We start from the raw sequence: 16,879 nt of genomic DNA on the forward strand, positions 1-16,879 counted from the left end.
TTTGTTCAGCCATTCTCTGACCGATTCAACTTCCAATTCTTTGCCACCACAAATAGAGCTACTATAAATATTTTAGAATACATAAATTCTTTTCTTTTTTCCCCCGATCACCTTAGGAAACAAACCTAATAGTGGTATTGCTGGCTCAAAAGGTATACATAGTTTTATAACTCTATAGGTATAATTCCAGATTACTCTTCAAGATGGTTGGATCAGTTCATAGTTCTATCAACAGAATATTAGTGTCCCCAATATGTATAGTTCAGTTCGGTCTTCCAGTTTTTTTCTAGATCCAGAAACACATTGTGGCACAATGAAAAGATGTCAGGCTAGAAGAGATGGACATTAGTCTTGATTCTAAAAGTAACTTACTTCTTAACCCTGAGTTCCTTCACCTCTTGACCACTTGCCTGAACTATTTCACACAGCACTGTTTCCATGAAGATAAAGTAGGAAAGAATAGATATAGAATAAGACACAAAAACATAAAAGTGTTATGATTTCTTTACTGTCATATTCACCAGTCTAATAGGTATGAAGTGGTACCTCAGTGTTGTTTTAATTTGCATTTCTCTAATGACAAGTGGCAGAACATTTTTTCAAATGAACCCTGTCGGTTGTTTCCCTTCTAATCCTTGTTACATTGGTTTTGTTTGTACAAAAAAGTGCTATGATTCCAGTAGAGTATTGTTCATTCTTTTTGCTACCTTCTGCTCCTCATTCCTTGAAGTCTTCTCTTCTTCCAGTTGGTCAGGGTAGGACAATGGGAAACATGACTCCACTGCCATTCATTAGTCACTAGGAACCTGCCACTTGAAGGACTGTGAAGCAGCATACTAGGAGAAGGATTGTGTGCATAGCTTTGGTTACTCCTTAATGATGAGAAAATGCCTGGCTGACCTGAGTAGATGATAAATTGGCCTGAAAATGTTGCACAAGCATTATTTTGCTAAGGAGAAGGGGCAAAGTGAACACTAGAAATGTAAATAGACCTGTGCTAAGTTAAAAGGGAATTATGAGGAAGGCATTACACTATGGGGACAGAAGTGGTTATATTCTTTTGAATGAACCTGCTTGTTTATTTGATTTTTCCTTAAGACTTTGCAAAAGAGGACCACTCCATCTCCCCCAACACACACACACACATACACACACACACACACACACACACACACACACACACACACAGCCTTGGATTCGGTATCTATAGTTTTGTTTGCAACTGGGTTTTTAAAAAATCAATTCATTGTTTGGAGGGAAGACAAGTGCAAGTTTTCATGAGTAAGTACAATGGTGACTTGAGTGCAAAATTGAGACAATGGCAGCAGCAACATGCAGAGATCATAAAACAAATAGAAAAAATCTACTTTGATGGGAAACGTAACTAGATAACAGGCATAGTGAAATATTAATAACCTACCTGAGGAGAACAGAACTAAGAACCCTGAAAGGAATACAGTATAATCTTTGAGTAAAACTGATGTTGTAAAATTAAAATTTATATAATTTATCTGCAGAAGAGCCCTTTAGACCCACAGGCACATCCTATTTACACACAGGAAAGTAGATTTGCACATAATTCTAACAAATGTAGTTATTCAGTTTAAAAACAAAAAACTGATTAGAAACATCAAATTAGGAGGGAGAAGGATAGCTAACAGCACAAATGCACCAGTAATCACTATCTAATTCAATAATCCAAATCTACAAACATTTTGTTAAATATCTGCTGTGTTCAGAGCTCTATAATTGGTAGTTGGAAAGATACAAAATTTAGATATGACATAGTCCTTGCTTACAGTTTAGTAGGAGTATATTTTACACACACGATAGCAAAATAATATACATCCAGAGCATAAGGAAAATGTCTGCAAAAGCCATTAATAACCGGCAGGGTGAGGAAAAGCTCCTTGAAAATGATGCCATTTGAGTTGGATTTGAAAAGATGGGTATTCCAGGTGCAGGAACTGTGTGAACAAGGACCCAGCGACGGGAAAAGAGCAGGGCACTAATTAATCTAGTTGACTTGGTTACAAAATATATGAAGGGCAATAGTGTGACTAAAAACTAAAAATCTAAAATAGAGGGCTTTAAATGAGAAGCTACTAGTTTAAATACCAAGTGAACTAGGTACTTCAGAACAGAGAACGGAAATGAACGGATTTCCATGAGAAGTGACAGTTAATATCCATAGAAGCACTTTTGTGGAAGTAAAAAACTAGAAACAATTTGGTTACCAATCAATTGAAGAACAGCTGAACAAATCACGGTGTCTAATTTATGTGATGAAATATCACTGTGTAGTAAGAAATGATTTATTTGAAATTCAGAAAAATGTGGGAAGGTTTTTATCAATGAATGCAGAGTAAATAAGTACAACTGGAATACCAATATCCATAACAGTTGTTATTCAATCGTTCAGTCATATCTGACCCTTCTTGACCACATGGGCACATCAGGCCCTTCTTTCTTCTTCACTATCTCTTGAAGTATGTCCAAGCTTATGCTTGTTGCTTCCATGACACTATCTATCCATCTAATCCTTTACCTTCCCCTTTTCCTATTGCCTTCAATCTTTCCCAATATCAGGGTAATTTCCCATGAATCCTGTCTTCTCATTATGTGGCCAAAGTAAACATGTTGGCTTTAGTAAATATTTTAGCGTCTGCTTCAATATTTGACCTTCTAGTAAATAGCCTGAATTAATTTCTTTAACTATTAACTGAGTTGATCTCTTTGCTGTCCAGGGAACTCTCAAAAGTCTTCTCCAGTACCACAATTCAAAAGCCTCAATTGTATAGTGCTCAGCTTTCCTTATAGCCAACTCAAAGCTATACATTGCTACTGGAAAAACCAAAGCTTTAATTATAAAGACCTTTTTTCTCAAGATAATATCTGCTTTTAGTATACTGTCTAGATTAAACATAGTTTTCCTTCCAAAGAACAAGTATCTTTTTAAAAATGAAATTTTATTTTATTTTCCCCCAATTACATATAAAAACAGTTTCCAACATTTTTCAAGGGCTGTTGAGTTTCAAATACTCTCCCTCCCTCCTCCACTTCTATCTTTAGTGAAATAGTAAGCAATCTGATATAGATTTTATAAGTACAATCACATAAAACATTTTTCCATATTGATCCTTTTTGTGGAAGTAAACTCAAATTTAAAAAATTAAAAAAGAAAATGAAAAATGTTTTCTGGGTTCAGATTCTATCAGTTCTATTTCTCTGGAAGCAGATAGCATTTTTTTTTTTGTCATGAGTGCTTTGGAAGAGTTCTGAATCATTGTATTGCTGAGAAAAGCTGTAATTCACAATTGCTCACTGTACAGTATTCCTGTCACTGTGTACAATATTCTCCTGGTTCTGTTTATTTTACTCTGCTTCAGTTCATAAAAGTCTTTTCCAGGTTTTTCTGAGCTCCTCTTCCTTGTCACTTCTTACAGCATTGTATAGTAGTCTCTCGGTGACCGAGAATGACGATTGTCTTTGTGCATTATCATCTATTGATGTACCCTCATGTGGCTTTGAAGTCCAAAGGCTGAGGCGCACAGTGTGTGGCACATGGGGCCTGGGACGCCAGTTGTTACGGGAGGTGCGGTTGTGGCCTGGTGTCGGCGTTCACGCGCAGTGGCAAGACATCGACGTCGCTCATCTTCAAAGCTGGTGGCGGCATGGTGAATGTGGGTTCTCCAGCTGCTTCTGACAGAGGCAGCGAGTTCTAGCTGCTTTGGTGTCATGCCAGCCCACTTCAAGTTGGACTTTAGCTGATCCTTGAATCTTTTCTTTGGTCAGCCTTGTTTCCTGAGTCCAGCTGACAGTTCACCATAGAATACCTGTCTTGGCATTTGCTGTGGGTCCATGCGGATGACGTGTCCATACCATCGTAGCTGGGTTTGGAGGACCAGGACTTCGATGCTGGTGGAGTTGGCTCTGTCGAGGACGTCCTGGTTGGTGATTCGGTTCTGCCATCGGATCCTCATTATTGACCGGAGGGAGCGTTGGTGGAATTGCTCCAACTGCTTCATGTGCTTCCGATACAGTGTCCATGTCTCACAACCGTACAGGAGCGAGCTGAGGACCACTGCGTTGTACACTTTGAGCTTCGTCGCAGTGCTTACACCGCTGTGTTGGAGGACTTTGGAGCGCAGCCGCCCGAGTGCCTGGCTGGCCTTTTGGATCCTGGCATTAATCTCATGGTCTAGGGACCCGTCGTTGGTGATGGTGCTGCCCAGGTATTTGAAAGTGTTGACGTTAGAAAGCTGCGTGCCATCGATTGTAATGCATGGCTGGTTAGTTGGCCTCCCTGGTGCGGGTTGGAACAGCACCTCTGTTTTGCTGAGGCTAATGGTCAGGCCAAACAGTTTTGTTGCGGTGGAGAACCTGTCCACAGTGGTTTGGAGATGATTTTCTTGGTGGGCCATGAGAGCACAGTCATCTGCGAAGAGAGCTTCCAGGATGAGTCTCTCTGTTGTCTTTGTTTTGGCAGTCAGGCGACGAAGGTCAAATAGTGAGCCATCCAGTCGGTATTTGATGTAGACGCCCAGGTCTACATGCATCACAGCATGTCATAATACTTGGGTGAAAAATAGGTTGAATAGTACCAGAGTGAGGACACAGCCATGTTTCACACCATTGGAGATGTTGAAACGATCGGAAGTCTCTCCACCAGATAGGACTTCCTCTGTCATGTCGACATGAAAGAGCTGGATCAGTTTGACAAATTTTGCTGGGCAACCGAGCTTGCTGAGGATCACCCACAATGCGTCCCTGTTCACTGTGTCGAATGCCTTTGTCAGGTCTATGAAGACAATGTAGAGACTCAGGTTCTGCTCAAGGCATTTTTCCTGCATTTGCCTCACCGTGAAGACCATGTCGATGGTGTTGCGATCTGATCGGAAGCCACATTGTGATTCAGGCAGGTTCTGCTCTGAAACAGATGATAGGAGTCTGTTGAGTATAACATGGGTGAGGATCTTTCCGGCAGTGGAGAGTAGTGAGATGCCTCTGTAGTTGTCACAGGCTGCTCGTGAGCCTTTGTTCTTGTATAGGGCTACAATGGAGGCATCTCTGAGTTCTGGGGGCATGTCTTCCTCTTCCCATATGTTGGTCAGCACTATGTGGAATGCCTGGAGCACCTTTCCATTTAAGGCCTTGTACACCTCGGTTAGGATCCCGTCTTTACTGGGTGCCTTGCCTGCACTCATTTGTTTAATGGCTTTTTGGACTTCCTCTATTGAAGGAGGGACATCAAGTTGTTCAATGGAATGGTTTTGGGGGATCTGGTCAAGGGCTCTTTGGTCGACTGAAGAGGGTCGGTTGAGAAACTGACTGAAGTGTTCTTTCCACCTATTGCTGATGCCTTTTTTATCTTTTATGAGAATATCACCGTCAGAGGATAGCAAGGGAGTGGTGGTGGGTTTTGATGGTCCATACAGAGTCTTGAGGGCACTGAAAAATTGTTTGTAGTTTTTCATATCAGCAAACCGCTGGATTTCTTCTGCTTTTTTTTCCCACCATCAGTCTTGCAACTTCCTGATCTCATGCTGCACCGTGGCTTGGAGAGACTTGAATCTATCCTTTTTAGGAGCAGAGTTTGGGTTATTTTGCCACTCCATAAAGGCTTTGTTCTTCTTGCTCAATAGGTCTTCAATAGCAGTGTTGTTCTCATCAAACCAATCCTGGTGGTTGTGTTGTTTTGGGCCTAGGACTGCCTTTGATGTTTCCTTCACTGTGTCTCTGAACTGGTTCCATTTCTCGGTTGAGCTTCCAGTGAGTGGTCCCTTGGCAGACAGCTTGTTGTCCAGGCAGGACTGGAATGTTTGGAAATAAGATGGATCTCTAAGACAACTCATGTTGTAAAATGCGCGAACTGTCTGGGCACGTTTTGGATGGCGAGGCGCAATGCGCATTTGAAGAGTCACTCTAACCAATCGGTGGTCTGTCCAGCATTCAGCTCCTCTCATGGCTCTGGTGATCTTTACATCCTGGATGTCTCGCCGGCATACAATGATGTAGTCAATGAGATGCCACTGTTTTGATCTTGGGTGCATCCACATTGTTTTATATTTGTTCTCCATTCTGAACACAGCGTTCATAATGGTGAGTTCGGACTCTAAGCATTTTCTGAGTAGCAGTAGGCCTTTGTTGTTCATTTTGCCCACGCCGTGTTTGCCGAGCACTCCTTTCCATCTTTCATGGTCCTGGCCAACGCGGGCGTTGAAGTCTCCCAGTAGTATCAGCTTGTCATTTGTGGGCACTGAGTGCAGGACGGCACTCAGGTCAGAGTAGAACTGCTCGATGGTCTCCTCTGTGCTGGTCAGTGTAGGGGCATATGCATTGATGATTGTGGCATACCGGTCTTTGCTGAGAGGCAAACGGATCTTCATGAGCCTCTCGCTGATGCCCACAGGCAAGTCTGGCAGCTGTTTGAGCAAACTGGTCTTGATAGCCAGGCCAACACCGTGAATTCTGTCTTCATTTGTGGCTCTACCTTTCCAGAAGAAGGTCTATCCAGTGGTGGGTTCGCTGAGTGATCCCTCTTCTGGTAAGCATGTTTCACTTAAGGCTGCTATGTCGATGTTATATCGTGCCAGTTCTTTACCCATTAGAGCTGTTCTTCTCTCAGTTCTTGGGGTATTCTCTCTGTCAAGTAATGTCCTGATGTTCCATGCTCCTAGTAGGAGTTTCTTTGTATTTTTTCTTTGATTTCGACCGCTTAAAGGGGATGACCCGCCAGCCGCGGTGTGCTGTCCGGGTGTTTGTAGGGCAGGCAATGTTTGGGACACCTTTTCTAGTCCCCTCCCTTGATTAGGGTGAGCAGTGCTGTCCTAGGGAGGGCTGCTCAGTTGCCCAGGATGCTGCTGAACGTCCCTGCTGCCCACAGGGTCAAGTGACCACTGGTCCGTGGGTCACCTACGTGCAGGATTGTGACTACAACTGCCAGTGGTCACCTCCACCTGTTGTGTCACCACTCCCCCATCGCCGCAGGTCTTGAAGAGGGTGGATGGGGTTAGGATAGATGAGTGTGCACAAAGATACTTGTGCGTGAAAGAGATTTAGGACAGCACGGCCATCCAATGCAGCTGAGGAAGTCTCCAGGTGTAACGACTTTTTGTGCCACTGGACCCAGGCTTCCAACACCGAGAGAGTGGGACTGTCTCTGTGCATCGGCTTTTCCACTTAAATCTCTTTCACAGCATTGTAGTATTCCATTATAATATAGTTAAATATTGTAACTTAATCATCTATTCCCCAGTTGATGGGTATTTCCAGTTCTTTACCCCTCCAAAAAGAGCTGATTTAAATAGTTTTGTACATAGAGGTCCTTCCTCTTTTTTTATCTCTTTGGGATACAAATCTAATAATGGTACTGTGGAATCAAAGGATATATACTGTTTTATAGCCCTTTGGGTATAGGTTCAAATTGTTCTCCAGAATGATTGAATTAGTTCACAACTCCCCCAATTGTGCATTTGAGTCTTGACTTTCCCATATCCTCTCCAAGTTTGTTATTTTCTTTTTCTGTTATATTAGGCCAATCTGATAGGTATGGAGCAGTACTTCAGATTTGTTTTAATCTGCATTTCTCCAATTAATAGAGATTTAGAGCATTTTTGCATGACTTTAAAGAGCTTTAATTACTTTGTCTGAGAACTGCTTATTCATATTCTTTGACCATTTATCAACTGAGGAATGACTTATATTTTTGTGTATTCAATTTATTTCTATATGTATTTGAGAAATGAGGTCTTTATTAGAGAGGCTTATAAAAAAGTTTTTTCATCATTACAATTACTTTGTATTATTTTCCATCTTATGTAGCCCTGTTTATTTTCTGACTACAACATCCACCAATTTTCTTTTCTATCAGGCCCCCTCTCCCTGCCTTTTCTTATCCCCTTTCTCTCCTATTTTCCTAGTGGATGAGATAGATTTCTATATCCAATTGATTATGTATGTACTTCCCTTATTGAGCTAATTCTAATTAGAGAATGTTCAAGTGCTCCCCTCCCCACCTTCCCCAACTTCTGCTCCACTGTGAACATTCTTTCATGACTCTTTTATGTGTGATAATTTATTACATTCTATCTTTCCCTTTCCCCATTCCATTCCCTTTCTCATGCCTTAATTTGCTTTTATATTATCCTATCATATTCAAATTACATCCTTGTCCTCTGTCTATGCGTATTACTTCTAACTGCCCTAATAATGACAAAGTTTTTTGGTTATACAAGAATCATGTCCCCATGTAGGGATGTACACAGTTTAACCTTATTGAATGTCTTTTGATTTTTCTTTCCTGTTTACCTTTTTATGCTTGTATTTGAGAGTCAAATTTTCTATTCAGCTCTAGTCTTTTCATCATCTGTATCACTGAATACCCATTTTTCAAATCTGGCCTCAGATTCTTCCTAAATATGTGACTCTGGGCAAGTCACTTAATCTCAACTCTCTATTCCTTACTGCTCTTCTGCCTTAAAACTGATACTTAGTATTGATTCTAAAACAAAAGATAAGAGTTTTTTAAAGAGAGACTCATCAAGTCTTCATTTTCTGCCACCAGGGTGGATGTATCTTCTGCAAATCTGAGGTATTTCTCTTGGCAACTTTAATTCCAGCTTTTGATTTATCTGGCCTGGTATGTTCCATGATGTATGTATGGTCTTGCATGTTGGTCAAGTCAATAAGGTGACAGTAGACAGCCTTGCCATTCTCCTTTTCCAATCTTAAACAAATCAGTGGTTCCATGTTCAGTTCTGACTGTGTTTTTTTTGGGGGGGGTATGAATAAAGGTTCCTAAGGAGACAAATAAGATCATCTGGTATTCCCATATCTTTAAGGACTTATCTATCACATTTTGTCGGGATCTACATAGTCAAAGACTTTAGTGTAATGAATGAAGCAGAAGATTTTTTTTTCTGGAACTCCCTTGCTTTTTCCATAATCCAGTGAATGTTGGCAATTTGGTTTCTAATTCCTCTGCTTCTTCAAAAACCAGCCTGCTCTTCTGGTAATTCTCAGTTCACATATTGCTGAAACCTAGCTTGAAGAAACATAACTTTGGTGGCACATGGAATGAGTGCATTTGTTTGGTCATTTGAACATTCTTTGGCATTGCCCTTCTTTTGGACTGGAGCAAAGCATCTTTTTTTTTTAAACTCAGCTGGAATTTCAGCACCCACATTAGCCTTATTGTTAGCAGTGCTTCCTAAGGTCCAACTGACTTCATTGTCCAGGATAGTAACCATACCATTGTGATTACTGGTGATGTTAAGATCTTTCTTCTATAGTTCTGTGTATTATTGCTACCTCTTCATAATTTCTTCTACTTCTATTAAGCCCCCAACATTTTTGTCTTTTATCATGTCCATTTTTGAATGAAGTATTTCGAATTCTGCTTTTTTCACCTTATTACTGACGGTGAGGGCTTCTTCATTTCTTCTAAGGGATTCCTGCCTACAGTAATATATGTAGTGATCACTTGAATTAAATTCATCCATTACTATCCATTAAATTTCACTGATACCCAAGATGGCAATATTAAATCTTTCCAGCTCCTATTTGACCACATCCAGCTGAGAATTTTAGATTTTCTATGCCCTGATTAGTTTTTAAAATCCTAACAAACAGCAATGTCTACACCCCTACTTAAGGATTAAATGTTGAGGAGGATGGCCTATGACTGACATGTGCTGGCAAGTGACAAATAAGAAACTGACAGACCCCCTGGGCTGTCCTAAGTCAAGCTTAAGCTACTATTGGTACATGTGAGATGCTGGAAGCAATGTAAAAAAGAGTCTATATATTTTGCATCTCTTCTTCTCTCCGGGCTCTTTTTCAGTGAGCCATGATTCTGGCTCTTTTGCAGGACATGGCTCTGGCTCTCTCACGGAGACGTGGCTCTCACTCTGTCTCTCGCTCATGGAGACATTGGTCTCCATTGGCAATGTGGGGAGTGCTGGGTGATTTGGCGTCTTGGGTCTTGGCATCTTGGCAGCTTGGCGTGAGTGTGCTAGGTGAGTGAGTTTAAGCTGATTCCTTTTTCCTTTACTTTCCAAAACACTATCCTCTTAGGAAGCCCCTAATCTTCTGAGGAGGCCTCGTGGCTGAGTTCTCTGAACTTCCCTTGGCTTAGGCTAGTCTAGAGAAATCTTATTCCCCTTTCTCTCTCTCCTTCTTCTTAATTCCTTCTCTCTGTATTAATTAAACCACCACAAAATTCCCAAACTGACTTGAGTATTTTTATTGGGATTTGAATTAATCCCTGGTGACCACTAGTATAATATGTTCAGCCAAAACCCTTAAATTTACCCCTTACACAGCTTCCCTTGGTTCATAGATCTTACATTCCAGATTCCTTAGCAATACTGTTCTCTACAACATAGACTTTCCTTCCATTACCAGATGCATCCACAGCTAAGCTTCTCTTCAGCTTTGGCCCACCTGCTTCATTAATGCTGGAGTTCCTTACACTAGTCAAATCACAAATCCCGACCAAAACAAAAATATAATCTCATGCCTGCAGGTCAGATAATAAAATACTTGGATGGTGCAGATCCCCTGTATATACTCTGTTTAAGAATGCAGGAAAACACAATTCTAATACACAAGTGGAAAATTCCAGCAGGTTTGACCTGCCAGGTCTATTCTTATATAGAGCATCAAAAATCCTTTAGGAGCAGGAACTCGTTCCTCCATCATCTTTTTTCCTCTCCTCCCAATTCTACAGCACTTTCCCTCTTTCTTTTTCCATTTCCCCTACTGCAAATCCTAATAGTAGAGGAAGAAGGAAGTGAAAATGAAGGAACCAAGGGCATAAAGCAAACATTTCAAACCAGAGGGGGAAAGCACAGATTTTGGCCCATGAGTCAAAGACGGTTGTAGTTTGTTTTTTAATAATAATAATAATTTTTAAAAAGCAAAGCCTGAGGGGAAAAAAAAAGAATGTAGGAAAATGGGGGCAGTTAGGTGGCTCAGTGGTTTAAGAGCAGGCCTAAAGATGATAATGTCTGGATTCAAAGTTAACCTCAAACATGTTTTAAATGTATAACCCTGGATAAGTCACTTAACCCCCATTACCTAGCCCTTACCACTCTTCTTCCTTGAACCAATACTCAATATTAATTTGAATATGGAAGGTAAGGGTTTAAAATTTTTAAAAAATTCAGGAGAACGGATAATACAATTCAGAAAGGTTTTCATAGAAAATGTCTAAAATAATAAGGTTTTGATCCTTAAAGTGGAAATAATCTTAGTTATCAAAAAACTTGGTTATCTAAAATCACTTGTTTTTTTCCCGAAGATTCTAAATTGACAAGTTTGCCAGTGTTATTATTTGGCTAAGGAGCAGAAATGAAGAAGGAAAGGAAGAAAGAAAAACAGTTAAATGAGAATACAAGAAGTATGTCAGTGACACGAGGAAAGTCAGAAAGATGCAAGGAACCTACTCTTAGCCATGCAATGATCTGTGACAATCCTGAAAGACTTGGATGGGGAATGCTCTCCATCTCCAGAGAAAGAACTGTTGGAGTCGTCTTTCACATCAGTGTATCTTTGGTTTTATTTGTAGTTTTGGTTATATATGAGTGCACTCTTACAACAATGACCAACATGGAAGTGTGTTTTACATAACAATAAAAATAAAAATTTTTTAAAAGAAAGAAAAATGCAAGGATCATTGTGAAGTTAAAGAATGCCCTGAATGAAAAAGAGAAATCCTATAGATTTGTGATTATGCATTGCTTGAAGTATATGTAGGAGAAAGGACCTATGAATGAGATATCATTGACTGACTAATGCTAAGCAGAAGTATCAGGGGAAGAAAAAGGAGAAAAAGAAGAAGCACTTCTATTTAGGAATAAGGGAAATGGCAGCATTACAGGAAAGGCACAAACTTCTTTGGTAGAAAAATCTAATAAGAACAATGACTATTCTCTTTCTTCTATATTTCTATTTTCTCTATCCACTTCCCCATTAGATTATGAGTTCCCAAAAGGGAAGGACTGTTTTTGCCTTTCTATCCCTAGAACTTAGCCCAATGCTTGGCATAGAGTAAATATTTAATAAGTGTTTGTTCACTCGTCTTTAGTACAGGGGTGAACGGTGATTTATGGGCCCTGCCAAGTTGAGCATTATATCATCCCTCTAAGTCAGGCATATATACTTTTCTCTAGAGAAGGAGCTAATTATCATTTTTCTTGAGATCACTTGTGCTGCCTGGGGAGGACTGGGAATGAAAACCCTTCAGACAGTAAAGACCTGACCAGGACAGAAGCTAGAGGATCTCATCAGCTGCATGCTCCTCAAGTGAGCTTTAGAGATCTTCTGGCAAATGTTCCACTGGCAAAGGGTCCCTGTTCTAAGTGAAGTAGAACAGAACTAAGTCATGCAATCTCAGAGTTGGAAGGAGTTTCACAGGTCATCTATTCTAACCTATACCTTAAGAGGAATCTCTTCTACACCATCCCTGACATGTTTCCACATTCCATTTTAAGACTTCTTTTGATGGAGAAACCATACATGTGTGATAGTTGATTGATTGATTGATAGGTCATAATAATAACATAGGATCGAGGTCTGGAGAAAGTAGAACATAATTTGAAAGAAAGTGGCTTGATCAAATTCAGGCAATGGACTAGTATTTAGTCTAAAATTTAAAATGTATCCCTCTGGTTTACTTTAGGCAAATTAACCCTACATCATATTCTGAGAACAAAAAGCATTAGTTAGAGTTGGTGACCTTGAAGGCTGATACATTGACTTTTATGTGAATTGTGCCATTGTGCCTATTAGTAATATTGAACTTATCCATTCCCATGGGTCTTACTACCACATATATGACTTTCTAGATTTATATATTCAGCTCCACTTTCTCTCAAGTTCTACTCCCGCATTACTATCTATCAAATATTCCAAACAGGACATCCCATAGACAGCTCAAATTCAACATGTTCAAGTTAGAATCCATTATCTTTACCAAAAAAACCTACCCCTTTACTGAACATCCCTATTTCTCTCAAGGGTACCACCATTCTCCTGGTCTTCCAAGTCCATAACCTCAGCAACAGTACCAACTCCTCAGTCTCCCTCACTTCATTTATTCAATCAGTTGTCAAATCTTGCCATTCCTATCCTGCAGTATCTGTCTCCTCTGACCCCCTTTCAATATACAGTCAGCTACCACCTCATAATTGTATACCTGTGAAACCTGGATAGTAGACTAGCACCATGCCGTAAATTGAACATTTGAATTGTATTAGGAAGATTCTGAAGATCGCCTTGAAAGCTAAGTACCAGGCACTGAGGTCTTTGCTCAAGCTGTACTGCCAAACATTCAAATTCTATTACAGCGAGTGCATCTTTAGGGGGCTGGGCATATAGTTCAAATGACAAATGCATATTTACCTGAAAGACTGTTTTATGAAGAACTCACACAAGGGAAGTGCTCACACAGAAGTCAAAAGAAGCCATACAAGTGCACTTTCAAAATCTCTTGGTATCAATCATGAGACATGGGAGATATTAGCAGAGGACCATCCAACAAGGTATGGCCACATCAACAAAGGTGCTCAACAAAGGGAATAAAAAGAGAAAAATGAGATGGTATCTGCTTCAAAGAGTTCAAATTCCAATTTGGGAGAGATAATAAGTATAATAAAGTTCAGTCGTAGGGGTGATAGAAAGGCTTGTTGGTCTCAGCTTGGGGCTTTTGGAGGAAGGTCAGAAGATGTTATAGAACAATGATGGTGAACCTTTTATAGACAGAGGCTGGCCCTGCCCCTACCCCACCCCCAGAGACTGAGTGCCATGCCCTAGCCCCCATCACATTGCCCCCTGTCCCTGGCACCTCAGACAGGGGAGGGAGAAAGTGCTCCCATTGTGCTGCTGAGCAGAGAGGTGGGTGATGAGAGGCATGGGTGGAAAGGGGGAGGTTAGTGGCCCCAGTGCTCTGCTCCCTCTAGCTCTGCTCCCTTCCAGCTCTGCGCCACGCTGTGAGCTATGACCCCCTCAAACCTAGCTCCTTTCCAACCCCACCCATCAGAATCACCTTCACCACATATTCAACAGGCTACTGTTTGTGCCACATCCTCATGCAGCATGTAAGGCCCTACCAGTGCTGTACCTCAGACGGAGGAGGGAGGAAGTACTCCCACTGAGCTTCTGATAGAGGGGTAAAGTGAGGAATGTCCTCAGGCACATGGAGAGGGGAAGGGGAAAAACTCCACTCCAAGTCCCTCTAGCTTTCTAGTAAGGAACTCTGGAGGGTGATTACAGGCATGCTCACAGAAAGGACTTTGTGTCTTTTTTGACATGTGTGCCATAGGTTCACAATCACAGATATAGAAGAGATGCATTGGTGTTCTCTGGATGGAATTTTTGTTGTCGTTCAGACATTTTCAATTATGTCTGACTCCTCATGACTCCATTTGGGGTTTTCTTGGCAAAGATACTGGAGTGCTTTGCTATTTCCTTCTCCAGCTTATTTTATAGATGAGAAAACAGCTAGTAATGTTTGAGGCCAGATTTGAACTCAGGAGGATGACTTCCTAATTCCAGTATGAGTACTCCATCTACTGCAATATCTAGCTTTCTCATACATAAATAACAGAAATCAATTTATAAGATGGAATGGTATGGGTACCCACTGGTATTCTCTGACTGGATTTAGGATCACTGAATTTTCTAAATGCAATCTAGTTCACTCACTGTCAACTATAACTTATATTATTAGAAGCACTGAAAGGTTAAATGAATCACTCACTGTCACAACCAGGATATGTCAGAAGTGAAACTTGATCCTAAATTTTCTTGATTGCAATTCCAATGTAGCTATCCACTACACAATTCTATCCCCCTTGTATTCTCTATTCCATTTCATGAAACCCACTATCAACCTTTATTGGAATCTAGGAGTTTAAAAACTGAATCATGCTAGTTTAAACATTGAGCCATCATTGATCTACAGAGAGGGGAATGAGGACAAAGGAGTCAATGTTTTCCTAATATCTGATAATTTTCATCCTCTAGCATAACACTCAGTGTAACAACTGATCAGTTCAAAGAGATGCAGCCTCCAAGGGATGTTTGAATTTGAATAGAGAACAATGCTTTAAATGAAAAGGATGAAGCTCTATCATCAGAATTTTAGGCATGTCAGTAAGGGAGGTACATAATTTGAGGGCATCAGAATCTTCTTGGCACTTAGTGAGTCCCAAGTTCATGGTCATTCCCTCTCACCTAGACTATTATAGTAGGATCTTTTTCTGGTTTTCCTATCTCAAGCCTCTCCCTATATCTCCACACTGCTGAAAAGTGATTTTTGCAAAAGTTCAGATCTGATAATGTCACACACCCTACCACCTGTTCAATAAATTCCAGTGGCTCCAATATTGCCTCTAAAATAAAATTTAAAACTCCTCTGTTTGACATTTAAAACTCTCTGCAACCTATACTCCCAATACATCTCTATTTCCACTATGACCCTTGAGACCAAAGCTCTGGGGACTCCTCTCAATCATTAAGAAGTTTGTGCCTTCTCTCCACATTTCTCTCTTGAACTTTACTCTCAAGATCTGAAGTGGTAGCCAGGGTATGAGAATATGACCTATGACTTCACAAAGAAGGTAAACCGCCTTTATCATAACTGAAAACAGCAAAAGAAGCTCCAACTATCCCATGGGAAAACTTACACATGACCATGAGCCATTCTTGGCATTATGCCTTCTTTGTTCAATTTCTACAGAATATCTGACCTGGCCAAAGGGGGATTGCTGGGATCCCTTACTTTGCCCTGTTGCTGCCACAGGGCTGGTTTCATGAGTAAACTCCCTCTTTCCCAGCCTAATTACTCCTTTAATACTAATAAACTAACATGTAAAATCCATACTAGTGTACTCTGTTCCTTTCTTTGGAATCAAAGTACCTTCCCATTATGGTGGAGTTGTGTCTTTGGATGTTTTGCATCCATACAAAGTCTCTCCAGACTTATGCAGCATCCTGGTCCAGAGATTTCTCAGCCAAAAAGGGAATCACATCTCCTTCTGAGTACCAGTACTCAGCTTCATAGGACTGTCCTTAAAAAATCTGTCCTGCTCAAGAAAGAAGGGAAATTGTTCTCTTCCCCTCAAAAAAAGGCATTTCCACACACAAAGTCAAGCACAAAAAGAAGACGGTATAGGGAACCATGAATCTCTGATACCTTCTGCTTTTTAAAAAGTACAAGTTCAGGGGCGGAGTCAAGATGGCTGCTTAACAAGCCGCAAAAGTTCAGACCTGGGAAGACCCTTCCTTACCGATTACAGACTGAATGCTCCTAGGACACTGGAATTCAAGCTGAGCAATAGGACAGAGGTGGGGAACCCTCCTTCTGGACTCAAATCAAAAGGTACGCCCCCCAAAAGCCAGAACCTGAGAATACTCGGGTCTAAGGGGAAGGCAGAGGGAAGGTCCCAGGACCCCTCCCCCACAACCCAGAGGGCTGAGCCCCCAGTGACAGCGGGAACCTCTGAGTGGGCAAAGGTGCTGGTTAGGAGGGTCTACCTTGTGAGCAGCGGGGTGCCAGGCACCAAGCGTCCAGTGTGGACAGCAGGGAGGAAGCCAGGGAGAGACTGGGCCATGGCTGGGTCCCTCCATCAGGCTCCAGTCTCACCATTGCCTCGGGGCACATCCAGACCAATCCAGTTGAACATAATCCCATCCAGACTCCTCAGAGCTCAGGGAGGTGGGCAAAGGCACTGGGGAACCTTGCAGACAGCGGAGAAGCAGCTGGAGAGAACTAGAGAGAGCCTGGGCAGCCCAGCCTTCCAGGAGTCTTCTGTCGCAGAGCACATACAGCCCAACCCAGTTGAACTTAATCTATCAAAAGCCTCCAGAGGAC

The sequence above is a fragment of the Monodelphis domestica genome, chromosome 3, assembly GCF_027887165.1.
Source record: "Monodelphis domestica isolate mMonDom1 chromosome 3, mMonDom1.pri, whole genome shotgun sequence".
Taxonomy (NCBI): domain Eukaryota; kingdom Metazoa; phylum Chordata; class Mammalia; order Didelphimorphia; family Didelphidae; genus Monodelphis; species Monodelphis domestica.